This window comes from Pteropus vampyrus, unplaced genomic scaffold, assembly GCF_000151845.1.
Source record: "Pteropus vampyrus isolate Shadow unplaced genomic scaffold, Pvam_2.0 Scaffold142, whole genome shotgun sequence".
Taxonomy (NCBI): Eukaryota; Metazoa; Chordata; class Mammalia; order Chiroptera; family Pteropodidae; genus Pteropus; species Pteropus vampyrus.
The window spans coordinates 94,339-111,407 of NW_011888923.1; the positions used below are offsets into that span (position 1 = coordinate 94,339).

Sequence of the window (17,069 nt, forward strand, 5' to 3'; positions counted from 1 at the left end):
TGGAAAAATAACTCTTTTCAAATAAAGGAGTCTTATACCAGAAGGACTTAGCATTGTCCTTGACCTTCTCCTCTGCCTTGGGAACCTGTAGACATTTTTTCATGGACACATGGTCCAAGTAAATTAGGTGCTGATCTGATTTGCATATTTTCTTTGTTGGGTGCCGGGGGGTAGGGACACAATATTTGGTTTTTCAGTTCATTCTCTCCTGCCAACCTTTTTCCCTCCCTAAGTAAGAAGTAAAGCCTGACCTTGTTTCTTGGAAAATGGCTTACTTAGTTTTCAGAAAAATTAAGTTATCTCTGTATAGAGAATTTAGGTATTGTTTAAAAATAAATTCATTAGCAATTAAAAAACAACACAAGGAGCACCTTGGGGCTTTATTAATTAAAATCAAAGCTATTAGGCATGCATATTGTCTCCATATTTCTCTTATTGGCATTAAATCTGTGCATTCATTTGCCAAATAGATTTATTACTTATTTGTGTTACTATTTATTCTTTGCTAGATAATGTACAAGCGATGGGGAGACTTGTAATATGGTGGTGTTTGCCTGCAGTAGGAGTAAATACATAAATCTTTTATATAGAGTTTTAAATATTATTGATCTTTTACATATCTTGCATTATCAGTGTATATGCTATGTTGCCTGCCCCAAAGGAGTATGTAAATTCAGTCCTAATCATGGTGCTTAAACCTGTAGTTCCAGAGAGAAGCAACTGGCACTGAAGCTACCTGGCTTAACCTTCCACCTAGGATCTGTCAGCCGGCCAACAGGTATTGGATATGTGTTTTCCAAGTTTAATACTGATGTAAGTTAGATATAAAAGAAATAAAAATTATTACATTTGGCTTTACAACTAGGAAGCAAGCCTTGCAAGAATACATTTAGAGATTTCTAGAACAAAAGTGGACTATAACCAAACAATATAACTACTCATTGTTTAGGGTAACAAGTATAGTTCAAATTCAGGTTAACTAAAGAAATTAACTAAGGATTCATTGAGAAGCTAAGATTAGGGTCTTGAAGAATAGGTTCTGTTTGACCAAGAACTGGGAGAGTGAGTTAGGACAGTCTAAGCCGGGGTCTGCGTGAGGCAGGAATGACCAAGTATGAACAGGTTAAAGAATCCGTGAAGTGGGATGGGGTGAGAAAGGTTAGGAGTACCAAATGATAGAGACTTGAAATGCTAAGCACAGAATTCTTGTTGGCACCCGAAAGGAACTGGGGGAGAGAGAATACAGTAGCAAGGCAGCCAGAGACTATACAGGTCTGAGTACTTTTAGTCTCAAATTTGTGATATAGGTTAGGAAGTGTGCTGGCCAGTCCTGGGAAGGACATGTATGTGCACTTGTGTGCGGTGTTAAAATTGTTTTCTGTCCCTCTTATATTTGGTCAGACGGTAGGACAGACTAAAAGAAAGAGAAATAGCCACAGGACAAAATAGGCTTTTCAAAATCTAAGCTGTTGGTGATATATCACTGTTAGCTTTTATTTAGTATCAGATTTCATAAAAAATAAAAATTTACCAAAAACCCTACTACCAAATCTAGAAGTTATTTTAGTTTTTTTAAGAAATCATAATTCATAGTTTATTTATAATTCAATTTCATATCTTTTGCCTCTCACCCCAAACACCCACTGTTTCAAACCAGTTTACCTCCCTTCCCACCCCCCGCTTTTTATCTCATGTTTATTCTTCAGCTCTTGGTTTAGGCATCATTTCATCTGGAAAGCCTTTCTTCAGTCAGGGTATTACCCAGCTGTGCTCTTTTATGTCACCTGTACTGTCCTGGGACATCTCTTATCACACTGTACTGTGATTGCAGGCTCGGCTCTGGGAGCTCAAAGAGCTCAGGGACTTGTCCTGTTTGCTGTTGAGCCCTCATCTGCCAGGGTGGGTCAGGCACATGTCACATGGTTAGTAAATATTTGAGCAATGTAAAGGACTTAGTTGGACTTACTTGTCAATTGTAATTCTTATTTTTTTTTTAAACTTAATATCTAAACAGTTTTCTGCTTTTATGTACTCATTTATTATGGTTATATTATGTTTTTTAATGTGTACGTTCCTTAAGTATTTCCCTGTTATTGGGCATTTAGATTATTTCCATTATTCTTTTTCCTATTTACGTAGTACTACTACCATAAACTTTCTTGTACATACAGCACTTCTTTTTTAATACTTTTAAATTAAAAATAATAAAGGAAAAGCGTACATAAAGCATATATTCTTAAAAAGATGTGTGTTTGTTTACATATTGTGTCTAACTTCATAGTGAGTGGCCTATAAAATAGTATTTGTTTTTGCCCAGATTTTATTTTTTTCAAGAAACGTATGCGTTTATTCTGATTCAAATTAAACAAATTATAAAATGAAGCCACTGTGTTGCTTAGATAGGAGAGGGACACGGGTGGGATGTATGGGGAATACTGTTTTAAGTAGGGCATTCAGGGACAGCTTCTGAAGAGGTGACACTAGAGTAAGGCACCATGCACAGATCTGGGGATAGAGCATTTCAGACAGAGGGAGCAGCAAATGCACAAGTGTTGAGGTGCAATTTTGCTGGTATGGTCCAGGAACAGTGGAACAGCCCTGGAGAGGGTGGAAGGGAGAAGCAGGGGCTGGGTCTTACAGGTCCCTATAGACCACAGTCAGGCCTCTGGCTGTTATTCTAAGTGTAATAGCATGCCCCTGGGGTATGACAGGACCTGATTTCTCTTTTAAAAGGATCCCTCTGGGTTTGTGTAAAAGTTATACAGCTGCCAGTCAGAGTGGAATCGGAGACTGGCGAGGAGGCTATTTATTGCAGAAACCCAGATGAGACATGATGGGGGCTTGGATAGGTTGGGGGCACTGGAGGTGTTGAGAGTGGTCAGGTTTGGGATTTGGTGAAATGCTGTGTCCTGAGAGAGGAAAATTTTACCACTAGTTAAAAAACAGCTTAAGGCAAACCTGTGGTTGAATATGGGTTAGTGTTCAAAATGCCTTTCTCTTCAGAGTATTTGGTAGATTTCGTATCCTTGAAATTACCAGATTGGTAAAGTGGGGAAAGGAACAAGGAAAGGTAAGGGCTGGGACTTGATTGTATTAATCCATTTGCTGATGGAACAAGAAAGATTTCGTAACAGCACATGCGCAAATTTTCATCTGTAATGGTCATATGTTTAATATAAAAAGTATGTTTGAAGAACATGTGCTTGGATAGATTATATGCTGAATTCTGGTGCTTAGTGTGATTGTGTTCAACTAGATCTGTTTAGTATTAACTGTGAAATATGTTGCAGCAATAATAAGAAATGCAGTGGGTGCTTTTCTGCTATTATCAAAATCCATTAACAAGTTTTGCTGTGCTTAACTGCTTTTCATTGTTACGCTTTATGGTTCGTACTGAAGCTGTAGATGTAAAAGATATCCATTCTACAGTGGTTTCTCAAGGCTTTACAAACAATGATGTTGTATTTTGAGTAAACATCTGTTTACTTCATAGTAAAGATAGAGATGCTAGACAGGTTATGGTTTGCTTTTTTCTGCTTTGTATAGGATTTTAGCCAGGTAGAGAAAAGTATTTGACAATGTTCTTGAGCTTTGTGAAACTACATTGGCTTATGTGAATGCTTCACACAGACGGATGCTTTTCTTTATTGCTTTTATAGAGAGGCATTAGCTTAGCTCAAGGACACCCTTTAGTGTAGGAGGTCAGTGAAAAGTGGGCAAAGGAACTTCTGCAGCCACTAAATTGAAGTGGAGTGTCTTTTTTTGATAAAATTTGGTTTTGGGAGTACAAAATTTAAACTTATACTGTTTGCAAGATGAAAGATATTGTCATGGTGTTGAGTGTTTATTGGTTTTTGTTTTTTTAGGGTTGGGGTCTTTAAAGATAGAATTTTAGAATCCGCTTTCCTTAGCTACTTAAAGATTTAGAACAAAGATTTAGAAACTTTTTGGGTAGCAGATCACTTTATTAATCTGGGGAGAAGTGTGGACTCTTTCCAGAAAAATATGTGCACATACTCATTCAACAAGTTTATTCTGCTTATGTTTATTGAATGGCTGTTCTCTGCCAGGCAGCGCTGTAGATTGATGTTTAGGATACATCAGTGAACACAGTTGAAACAAACAAACAACAACCCACCCAAATACCCTGCCCCGTGGAGCTTAGTCTAGTGGAGACAGTGAGCAGTGTATTAGAATTTGATAAGTGCTTTGGGGAAAATATCATATGGAAGGGAAGGATGGTCTATTGTGATTTAAATAGAGGAGTCAGGATAGGCCTCATAGAGGGGTGATAAAATTAGCCATGTGGAGTTCTGGAGTTTGAGTGCTCCAGGCTGAGGGGAATAGCCAGCCAACACAAAGGCTGGGTTAAGGATGATGAGATTGGAGCAGGACTAGCAAAGGGAAGAGTGGTGTGTTAATTTCATGGGGCTGCTGTAACAAAGAACTACAGACGGGGGCGGGGGGCGGGTATAAAACAACAGACATTATTTTCTCACAGGTCAGGAGACCAGAAGTCTGAAATCAAGGTGTTGGCAGGGTTGTTTCCTTCTGGAAGCTCTGAGGGAGTATCCATTCTATTCTCTCCTGGCTTCTGTTGGCTGCCAGCAATCTTTGGCATTCTTTGGCTTGTAGACACATCACTCTAATCTCTACTCCTTTCTTCACATCTCCTTCTCATCTCCCTCTGCCTGTCATTGGATTTACTTAAGACTCACCCAAAATCAAGGATGATCTTATCTCTAGACCCTTAATTACATGTGCAAAGACTTTTTCTAAATAAGTTGCATTCACAGAAACGGGGGGTTAAGACTTGGATTTATCTTTTTGGGCCCACTGTTCATCTGTATTGACTGCTAAGACAGATGCAAAATGTAGTATATACTGGTAAGGGGGTCGAGGCAGCTAGACTTCTGGAGTCCCTGGGGTCCTATTAAGAACTTTGGCTTCAATTGAAATGGAAAGGCATCGGAAGGTTTAGAGCAGAGAAGTGACATGTGATTTGCATTTTAAAAGGATCACTCTGACTGCTTGTGTAGGCCATAGACTGGGGCAAGAGGGTAGAAATGAGACAGGAATCTATTGCAGTAATAACCCATGTGAGAAATGATAATGGCTCAGACCAGGGTAGTAGGGTGAAGGAGGTGAGAAGTGTTTGGCTTCTGAATGCATGTTCAAGGTAGAGCAACAGTATTTTTATTTTTTATTTTTTATTAAATTTATTGGGGTGAAGAGCAACAGTATTTTCTGATGAATTTTGATGTAGGGTGGGGGCGAAAGAGAGGAGTCGAGAATGATTCCAAGATTTTAGGACTGAGCAGCTGGAAAGACAGAGTCGTTAGGAACTAATGAGAGGTCTGGAGTTAGAGCAGGCTTTGTGGAAGAGCTTAGATTTGGACACAGTTTAAGGTAGTAGTAATTGACAAGTGGAAATGCTGAGTTGACAGTTTGAAGACGATAGAAGAGTCTGGAATTCAGGTGAGAAACCTGGGTTGGAGATATGTAGTTGTCTTTCTTGGCAAATGTGTGGCAATTAAAGCTGGAAGAATGGAAGAGATCACCACTGGGGTGTAGAGAAGAGGAAAGGTCGAGGAACTAAACCACGAGACTGCGGTCTGAGAGAACTATCAGCAACACAATTTGCTGAGAAGAGATCAGTGAAAAAAGAAAACCAAGAGACTGCAGATGATTGTGGAGGGCATCCTGGAAGCCAGGGGAGAAAATGTGTCAAGCAAGAGGGAGAGATGAATGTGTCAAAAATCTCCTAAACCAGGTCATAACAGGACTGGGAATTGATCATTGGATTTAGCAATGTGGAGGTCAGAGGTGATCTGGACAAGATTAGTTCCAGCGGAGTGTTTTGTTTTGATGAGTTTAAGAGAAATCAAAGGATAATTTGAGAGAGAATGTAGCATCTTTTGGGGGAGTTTTTGTTGTAAAGGAAAATAGAGAAATGGGCTTTAGGGTAGTGGAAATTTAGTGAAGACTTTTTTTTTTTTTTTTTAAGATGGGAGGAGTAACAGTATAGAAGTATTTTACCACCTCAAATTTTTGTGTAATTTCAGGGGATTAATAGGCCCCGTGAAGCCTTCTGTGAACCTGCAATTTAAAAGCTCTTGGTCTGTAGCTTGTCCGTAAAACTACAGGGCAGCAACCTCATGCCCTTCCTTGAGATTTTTCTTTTATGTGAAAAGTTTGCGTGCTCTGATAGTTAGACCACAATCCTACGATATAGGTATTATTATCCTCATTTTACAGTGGTGGGGAAATAGAGGCACAGAAAGGTTCAGTAACTTGCCCAAAGTTACCTAGTTAGGAAGCGGCAGAATGAAGTTTTGAACTCAGGCAGTTTGACTCCAGAGTCTGTTCCATAACTGCTGCGTTATGCTTCCTCTGTGGTTCTAATGAAGTGTGGGGTGCTAATGAAGTGTGTGAATATGGGGTTAGGGACGTAGGATGAAGGTAGGAGTCGAAGGGCAAGTGATGCTTTTGGGAAGTCTTTGAGATTTTCATCTGAAAGATTCTGTAAAAGAGAAAATGTCTTTATGAATTTGTCTGAGGTGATATACAATGAATATAGCAAGACCGTAATAGTTTTTATTCCAAGCACTTAAGAATAGTTGCTTTTCTTCGAGCAGATTGGTGAGCATCCTTTCTCATCGGATGAGAGTTGTCGGCTGGCACACAGATCTACGTTTCCTATTTCCAGCAGGTGAAATTGCTCCCTCTCTGCCTCTACTTTATTTTCTGGTTCCTTTGACAATAGGGTTTGATATTTTGGTGTACCTTGGATGGCATTGTTCTCTTGGATCAGATGACCTAAATTACTGGCTCTTTTTATTGCATAGTGGTTCAGGTATGCCTTTGGGACCCTGGAGTTAAAATGGATGGTCCTGAGTCAGTGTGGCTTAAGGAGCATGTTACTAAGGGTCTCGTAGTTCAGTTGGATAGTGCAGACTCCATTTGCTTTGGTACAGGTTGTGTACCCCTTTTCTCTATTATGCAGCCAGTCTTTGCTTCCTGAGGTAACTCAGCTATGTTCTCCCTGTAATGTTTACCCAACAATGGACTAGGTAGGGCCAAGAAGTAGGGGCAGTAGTGCATATGAGGGTGCCAGATTCCAAGGCACAAGTCAATTAGTGACTTAGCTGACATTGGGACCCAGTTTTCTTAATGTCTAGGTTAATGCTTAAAAAAAAGGAATGAGTTATTTTAAAATGTATACGCACTTTTGTGCAATTGTGTAATTTTCGTCATAACAAATGTATAATGTTTCATAAGTTTTCTATTTCTTTTTTTTTTCCGTTCAGTAAATATCAGTGTCACTGTTCTAGGCACTGAGGATATGGTTATGAATAAATAGAAAAAAATTTCTGTTCTCCTGGAGCTTCTAATAGATAAGTATCTTCTTGTAGTTACAGTTGTTTCCTTAGGATAAAGTATGAGTTCCAATATTACAAATAAAATTGTTCAGTAACATTTCTAAACATTACAACAAGTTTTCTTTTAAACTTTGTAAAAAATGAAGTCTTCTACAGTATTTATTTTTTTCTATTAAATGTATACTGTTTGTCTCATTACACGCAAATGTTATCAAAAATCGAAATAAATAGGGACCTCTACAAAGAAGTGTTTTAAGTATCATCAATTCTTGATAATTAAAGAACTTGGATAATTGCTTTTTTCACTAATCAGCTGAAATGTATAAATAGCTCTTGTAATTTTTGGCATGGCTGAGGAATTTTTCAGCCAGTTTATTGTAAACTTAATTGATAAGATCTATAGTAAAGTCAAATTTCACATTGTAAAGTTGACTTGTAATTTCTGATGCCTTACTTTGGTGATCCTCCTGCCATTCTACTTTCATTTCTAAAAATTTTCTGGGGACTTGGCAAAATCTTTAATAAAACTGGATGACTTTGGTAGATGGCATTCGATGTGATCCAGTCTGTTCTGAAATGCCCAGTTTGAACTTTTACTCAAAGTGTGCCTATGTTTAGTAACAAAGAAATAACCCTGTAAAAAGTTATAACCAAATCTCAGCTTGAAACAAAGGATGACCTGTTCAAATTAAACATCAAGAAATAGCTTTCTATAGCTGAATACAGCAGAGACTTCAAGACAACAGTCTGTGCAGGGTGATCACAATAGTTATTTTGATACTTCAATAATATACCTATGTTATTAGACATTCACTTTATTGTGCTTCACTTTATTGTACTTCATAGATATTGCAGTTGTTTTTGTTTTTGCAAATTGAGAGTTTGTGGCGACCCTCATTGAGCAAGTCCGTGGGCACCATTTTTCCAACAGCATTTACTCACTTCGTGTCTCTGTCACATTTTGGTGATTCTCACGGTCTTTCAAACTTTTTCATTGTTCGTCACGGTGATCTGTGATCAGCGATCTTTGACGTTACCATTGTAATTGTTTTGGGGCTCCACGAACCACTCCCATATGAGACGGCGAATGTAATTGATAAACGTGTGTTCCATCGACTGTTCCACCGACCAGCCGGTCCCTTGTCGCTTTCCCTCTTCTCGAACCTCCCTAGTCCCTGAGGTACGACCATGTTGAAATTAGTCCAATTACTAACCCTACAGTGGCCTCTAAGAGTTCAAGTGCAAGGAAAAGTCATATGTCTCCTACTTTAAATCAAAAGCTAGAAACGATTAAGCTTGGTTAGGAAGGCATTTTGAAAGATGAGGTAGGCCGAAAGCTAGGCCTCTTGTGCCGGTTAGCCAAGTCGTGAGTGCAAAGGGAACGTTCCTGAAGGAAATTACAAGTGCTACTCCAGTGAACACACGAGTGATAAGAAGGTAAAACATCCTCGCTGCTGATGTATCAGGAGAAAGTTTTAGTGGTCTGGACAGAAGACCAAACCAGCCACACATTCCCTTAAGCCAAAGCCCAGAGCAAGGCCCTGACTCCCCGGTCCCGTGAAGGCTGAGAGAGGTGAGGAAGCTGCAGAAGGAGAGTTGGAAGCGAGCAGAGGCCTCGGTTCATGAGGTCTAAGGGAGAAAGCCGTCTCCATAACATAAAGTGCAAGGCGAAGCAGTAAGTGCTAGTATAGAAGCTACAGCAAGTTACCCAGAACAGAAGATTGAGCTACAATCGTTAATGAAGGTGGCTGTACTTAACGACAGATTTCAGTGTAGACACAGCAGCCTTATGATGGAGGAAGATGCCACCTAGGACTTTTCATAGCTGAGAGGAGAAGTCAACACCCAGCTTCCAAGGCGTCAAAGGCCAGGCTGAGCCTTGAGAGTATGTTTTTTTCTAGGAGGGCAAAGAGAAAATCTAATTTCTTGGATAAACCAATACCTTCCAGAAATTGAAACAGCCATATAACTTACTGTTTTAAGTAGGTTGCAGTGTAAATGTTAACAGATAAAATATTGATAACTTTCTTCACTTAGAATTCCTTCAAAGGTTGAAGTGCTTATTGGAGTCACTCAGAATAAGTAGTTCTAATTTTTGACTTTGATGTTATTTTAACATTTAGTAAAAGAGAACATATTTAAGGGGAACGTTAAATATTGATGGTGTTTAGAGGAAAGAAAGGGGAACTTATTTTAAAAATTTTACATGTTGTGCATTACATACTTAAAATAGCATGAGATAGTCTTAGGGGAAGAAAGTACCTGATGACTTAAGGTGAATGAAAAAAATTTAGAAAGTCACTAGCCATTTCAAGTTGAAATCACTTTAGGAAATTTATATAAGAAATATTTTGTGAAGATAGAATGTGTTACTGTATTTTGAAGAATAAGCAGACTAAGAATTTTGTGATTATTATAGTTGGTATGAAATTATATACCAGTTGGATGTTTACTTAAATCATATATTGAAATTATTTATCATGTTTTTAACTGAAACATTTTTTAGTTAAGCAGAAGTTAGCTTTGGTTTGGGAAGTGATGTGATATGATGGTGACGAGCACTCATTTGGAAGCCAGACACCTGTGTTTAAATCCCAGCTCTGGCAGTAGTAACTTTATGTTAATGAGGAAGGTATAGAACTTTACTGGGCCTCAAGTTTCCTCATCTGTAAAACAGGGATAATAATAGTACCTATGTGGTGGGGTTACTGTGAGAATTAGATGAGTTAATATATACAAAGCATAAGTGATGAGCGAGGTCAAATATTTCAGTGTTTATTGAACACCTACCATGTATATTTGATGTTAGTTGTTGGAAAATACAGATGTGGGAGAGATTTAAAAAGAATTGAGAAGAGAGATGACTATTAAGAGAGGAGGTATGAGAATTAGATAGAGAATTCACATGATTGAAATGTGCTCTGCTAGAATAATGAAATTATTTTGAGGAAAAGCAGGAGTTGAGGGCTGGACCATTCAAGAGTTAAAATGCGGACGTGGTTCCATAGTGTCACGGTTAGCACATCTGCTTTATACGCAGAAAGTCCTGGGTTTGCACCCCAGTGGAGCCACGGTCCATGGTCTACAGCCATGCCACCCTGAACAAGCCCGACGTCTGATCTCGGAAGCTAAGCAGGGTCGGGCCTGGTTAGTACTTGGATGGGAGACCACCAAGGAAGACCAGGTGCTATAGGCATAAATTAAAAAAAAAAAAAAAGTTAAAGTACATGCCAGTATTTGAGCAATTCGTTGATTATCTCCTTGAGTGGATGAGGTAAAGCATTGTTTGCCTCTCTGTATAGCAGAATAATAATTCTGGCTTGATTCTTTTTTAAAGATTTAAGTTAGGTTGGTTATAATTTTTAAGTAGTTTACCAAAATAAAGGGGGAAATAGGAAATTCCTAGAAGTAGTGAGTAGAAGTGAAATCTGAAAGATGCTGACAAGGAAGAAAACAGGATCAAAGGAAAAAGGGTTCTGTTGAGGCTAGAGGACAAATGTATCTGAATATTCAGGATTGCTGGGGCCTTGAATTGATGGTTTCAGATATGAAGAGTGTGTGGCTGTGTAAGTGGATGGCTTCATGGAGTGAAGGTAGAGGTCACTGGAGATGAGGATACCTAAGAAGCAGGTACCTGGCTGTCAAGTGGATGTATCTTCTTGTCGCCCTCACCTTGATTATGGTAGTACTCAGGTGAGAAGGAAAGCTGTTAGCAGATATTAAAGACTTCCGTAAATGAGGAGAAAGGACCATTCAGAGATTATTCTGTTAACACTCTGTGGTATTTCTTTTGTGTAATTTTCCTTTATATCTCATTGTCTTCGATGTATATACTCTTTTGTAACTGGCTTTAAGCAACTTTTATGTTTTCTTACTATATAAAGTGGTAGTAGATGTTTATTGTATAAAAGTTAGAAAATAGGGTTAAAAAGAAGAAACTTAAAAGCATCCATAGATAGTTAATGTTAGCTGTTATTTGTGATATACCCTTCCAGACTTTTTTCCTATGCAGGCTGTATAAATACATTTAAAAAAGATATCATGTTAGATATATTTTTGCAATTACTGCATCTTCAGTAAGATGAGCATTTTCATGTCATTTGATATCAACAAATATACTTTCAGGATTATTTTTATAACTGTAATTTTCTGTTATATAAATTTGCTATAACTTACTGATTGAATCCATTATTGAGCATTTCTAACATCTGCTGTTTTCCTAAGCCAGTTGTGTATTGTGTCTTTATGTTAACATGGTTTATGGTGGTTGGATAGTGTTTTGGTGCGTGAATTCACTGCAAGTCCACAGTGTAATGAAGGGTTGTTTTTAACTCTTGACCTGATTGACACAGAACTTATGGAGGACAATTCAACTGTGTAGTTATGGCCACACACAGTAACGTTTTATCTGTAGTATGAATGTCCAGAGTTCTTGGAGTTGATTTTTTGCGGGGAGAGCAAGTTAACCATGTCAACTTGGGTCTTTGTGCTATTTCCTGGACCTGAAGATTTATATCAAATGCTGAATGCTTAAAAATTTGGAATTTACTTTGCCATGTTTACAGCAAGATATTCTCACTTGCTTTTCTTTAATGACAAAGGGTAAATAACCACTGATTTTAAAAAAATTAAGTATTAAAAGCTAAAATGGAGACTAGTGTTACGAGAGTCATGGCAGTGACATAAGTTGCCTTGCGTTTTCTTGGCCGATGTCCTTGGAGACAGTACATGTGTTTTGCAGAATGCTCGGATTGAAAATATTTACACAGAAAATGAACTTGCAGTATGAACACATCGAAATAACTAATTTGTTACCCCTAAAAATCTCAGAGTCTACAGCATTAAAGGACTCCTAAAAACTGATTCTAAAGATAGGATTGGACTGGAGAAACTGACTACTGACTTTTTTCACATGACTTCTTCAAAGCACTTTTCTGAAGTGAGTTTTTACTTATTTGTTAATTTGATTATTGTTTGCATGTGACTTCCCTACATACACCAGAAAGCCACAGTTGTATTTACCACTGTATCCGTAGTCCCATTGAATGAATGAATCAATTGTATTAGATCTGTTTTCAATCCATTGAAGTTACTAAAGAATTGACTTCTTTAGGAGAGTAATTTTCCAGATACACACGAGTAAAATGAAATGAAACAGTGTTTATCCGGGGTGTTCTGGTGGTGCAGGAGGGTAATCTGGGAGTCCTTCTTCTCCCTAAATAGTTTTCTTCCCTCTAAATTGCCTGCCTAACAACCACAGCTCTGTGATTTTGATCAATTCAACCATTGCATGTTTTTCTAAGTCTTGATTCTGAAATAGTTCTTACCTGGTGCTGCTGTGATGTATCTGGGACAGCATTGTGCAATAGAAATTACAATCTGAGCTTTAACTGTAAGACACATACGTAATTTAACATTTTCTAGTAGCCACATTAAAAAAAGGACAAAAGAGAGGGGAAAATTACTTTTAACTATATTTTATTTAACCAAATATATCCAAAATATTATTTCAGCATGTGAATAATCTAAAAATTCTTATTCTTTACATTTTTTTCATACTTAGCTTTTGAAATCCAGTGTGCATTTTACACTTATACACTTGGGTTAGTACATTGCAAGTGCTCGGGTGTTAACCATATTAGACAGTGAAGATTTAGGGAATCATTTAAAAGCAAAACTGTAAACCAGAAGGCTAATAATATAGGTGATGGCCAAGATATCTACTTAATATAGTCTTTGTGAGGACAACTTTAATAGTTTTTTTTTTTTTAAATGTTATTTGGTACAGATAAGTTTGTAACAGCAGTAAGTTTTTGCTGCAGGTTGGAATTTATGTATTGAATTGGTGAAGAGTTTAACCTGGATAATAAAAAAAAAAAATGCGTTAATAGATTTTTCTAAAATCCAGGAACTCTGAAGCTTGTCATCCTTTATAAGTATTAAAAAAAAAGTGGGAGGAGAGGATCTAACTATATCTAATGTTTTATTAATTGTTTTACGAGAATAGACATCTGCAGCATATATGGTAAAATGTAAACATTTGTTATTCTGGGTGGTAAGTACGTGGTGTCCCTTATAGTCTCTAATACTTGTCTATTAGTTGTAAATATTTAATGAAAAAAAATTTAAAAGTATAAAAACCTTGATTCATGAAAGTAAAATGTAAACGAGAACATTATTTGATGTATTATAAATTCTGGAAGTGATGCTGTGCTTGTACTTTACATAGTGACCATATTCTTTCTTCACCTTCAATTAATAGTGAGTTGCAGAAAAATGGTAACTTATTTTCAGCAACCGCTTTCTTTTGTTGAGACTTGTTATGAAAGACATACCATCTGGATGTGATTTAATATAATTTCATGTTATAGCTATAACATTTCAAAGAATGTAATATTTCTTAGACATCTCTATTTAGACAGATGTTTGACTTGTAGGTCTGTAAAAAGTGGAAAAATAAGTAGTAGTGACATTTTTGGAGTTTAAAAAAATTTTAAACTTTTTTTTATAATTCAGTCAGCAAAATTCTTTTTTATTTATTTGATATTGTATTAAAGGCACAGACCAGATATTTACTTACTCAGTGGAAATAGGCCTGAATAAGTATATGATTCTTTGATGGAATCTCAAATTGACTTTGTAAATTTTATTTGTATGATACTTTGAGAGGATAAGGTAAAATAAGAGTATTATATGTCAGGAACAAAATATTTGAAGTAGTAGTAAGTTTCAGTCCAATGTAGAAATGGTTTATATTGGTGGGTACACACACAGATACACGCACACAGACACATACACACAGACACACACGGGGCGGGGAGGGAAGGAGAGCGGGAGGGAGGGGTAGATTTGACAATTAAGAATTATATATATTTAGGATGTTTGATGATTTGATGTACGTTGTGAAATAATCACTACATTGACTCTAACATCTTCATCACCTCAGAAAGTTACCATTTTTTTTGTTTTGTGGTGAGAACACAGGATCTAACTCTCTTAGCAAATTTCAAGTATACAATAAAGTATTATTAACTTATACATTTCTAGAAATATTTTTTTTCATTCAATGAATATTTATTTCTTACCGAGTTTATATTTCACTATATAATAGTAGAAATGCCTACCTTCATGAAATTTATAGAGATGACAGCTGTTTGCATTTTGGTGTCTTTTCCTCCCATCTCTTTTTCTAGTCATATGTATTAGAAAATTGGGGTGGACATTTATGTCTTTTCCTAAAACAGCATTTACAATTTCTTACAATATTAAAATCTTTAAAAACCTTTTTTTAAAGGGCTTCCTACTATTTTTTCTTACAATAAAAGTAATATATGCTACTTATAAACTTTGCACATATAGAAATGTATAATTTAGCAAATAAAAGTCTCTAATAGTTCTGACCTCCAAAATGAAAACAGTAAGTTGGTGTATATTATTCCTAACTTTTTCTTTTTTTTCCCCCTGTAAATTCTAGCCATCTCAATCTCCCCAAACTTCAATCTGTTTCCTCAGTTCAGCAGTACTTCCGGGCTGTGCTTGGGTTCCCCCTCCCTGTGCTGTCCTTTAGAAACTGTCTCCAGGCGAACAGCTGAGGCAACTGTAGGGCTCACTTAATGTGTTTCCTGGTCCTAACCTTTTCTATAAAAACATAAATACTGTATGCCTTTTCTGTCTTTTTTAATGAACAAAAATGGTATCGTACCCTACATGCTGAACTGTAACTTCTTTCACTTAACTATAAATCCTGAACATTTTTCTGTATCACTATACACACATAGTCTACTTTTTAATAATTATATTTCATAGTATGGGACATTAATGTTGCAATTTATCCAGTTCCCTGTTGATGAATGTTTAGGCTTTGTCTAGTGTTTTGCTGTTATGAGCAATGTTGCAGTTAACATCCTTGTCAATATTTTTATATAAGCCTGTGAATATTTATGTAGGATAAATTCCTAAAAGTGGAATTAGTGAGTTAAAAATTTTGAATTTTAATAGAAATTGCTCAATTAGCCTCCAAAAAGGTTGTATCAATTTACATGCCTATGGGCAATACATTAACCATAGGTTTTTAAAACAGCATTTATTGAGTGCTTACAGTGTGCCATAGTACTGTTCTGTGTCACTCTAATCCTCCCCACATACTTCATGAAATATGTGCTGTTATTTTTTGTGGATGAGGAAACTTGAGGATACAGCTACTAAATAAGTAGTAGGGCTGCAAGTAAACAGGCAGTCTCCTTCTCGAGCCTGTACTCTTAATTATCAGGTGGCCTTTCCTTTTAGATCTAGGTTCGACCAAAACATTCAGTGCTATATTAATGAAAATGTATTTTTGCATTATTGAGAAAATAAAACCCTGATTATCTACAATTCATGGGGAATGACCCCTTTTAGTCAACTGTATTTTAAAAAAATTAAGTGCCACTCTGTGTCAGGTACTGTACCTTGCAACAAAACCTTTATCTTCACAATAATCTTCTGAGGTTACAGTTGAAGACACTGTTCTCAGTGGTACCAACTATTTGTACTATAGAAAACAGAAAATTCCCTAGGCCCCAGACCTCACAGACCAGTACCAGTCTGTGGCCTGTTAGGAACCAGACCACGCAGGAAGAGAGAAGTAGCAGGTGAGCGAGCAAAGCTTCATCTGTATCTGCAGTTGCTCCCAAGCACTAGCTTCCCTGCCTCAGCTCCGCCTCAGATCATCGAGCCTGAGATTCTCATAGGCGCACCGGTCCCTATGCCAAAAAGGTTGGGGACCGCCGATTAAATGGGTTGGTGATTTTTACAGAGTACTATGAATTGGGATCAGAAGTACCGTATTATAAATAAATCATCCATATGTGATTCCCCACCCCCTTGTAATTGCTTCTTTCCTGAAAATGAAATGCAGCAACTGTTTTCTCCAGATCAGTAGTCTTTTACTCTACCAAATCATTGCCACAAATTAACAGAAAATGCCCTGATGTTTAAGGTTTTTAAAACAGTTTTTTGTTTGTTTAACCTTTTCTTATAACTTAAATGGTTTAGATATCAGATAGTCTTTCTTTTGTTGGTGATTGTGGCTTATGAAGTCTTGTTCCTTACCTGGTGCAAACAGCCGTTTCAGCCCCTAGCCTAGAACAGGAGTTGGCTGACTTTTTCTGGAAAGGGCCAGATATTAAATATTTTAGGTTTTGTGAGCTGGATGGTTTTTGTCACAGCTACCAAACTCTGTCCTTGTAGCTCCAAAGCAGCCATGGGTAATATATAAACAACTGGGCATGGCTGTATTCCAATAATACTATATTTACAAAAACAGGTTGCAGGCTAGATTTGGCCACCCCTAGCCTTTAGAAGATGCCTGTTAAACACTCTGAAGATGATAGCTTCTTCTCTTAAGCACAGTGGATTCTCTAAACTTGGGGTGTGAAATGGGTTTCCTTTGTTCCCTGAGTCGACACCCACACTTTATTTTTTCACATCCACATTTTTGAGGCTTTGGAAATCTTGTATTTAAGAATTGAACCAAAGTCTACAGCCATGCCACCCTGAGCAAGCCGGATCCCATCTGATCGGGCCTGCTTAGTGCTTGGGTGGGAGACCACCTAGGAAGACCAGGTGCTGTAGGTGTAAAAAAAAAAAAAAAAAAAAAAGAGATTGTAAGCTGACAAGGTCCTTGCAATCTGTGAGGTCAACCAATGG

General features: G+C 37.2%; 1 protein-coding gene and 1 pseudogene across 2 annotated transcripts in view; both read left to right on the top strand.

The window, feature by feature from the left end:
• Positions 1-17,069, top strand: part of RERE (arginine-glutamic acid dipeptide repeats) — a 366,623-nt gene that overhangs the window by 19,432 nt on the left and 330,122 nt on the right. The window lies entirely within an intron of this gene.
• On the top strand, positions 10,463-10,578 carry LOC111744853 (annotated as a pseudogene).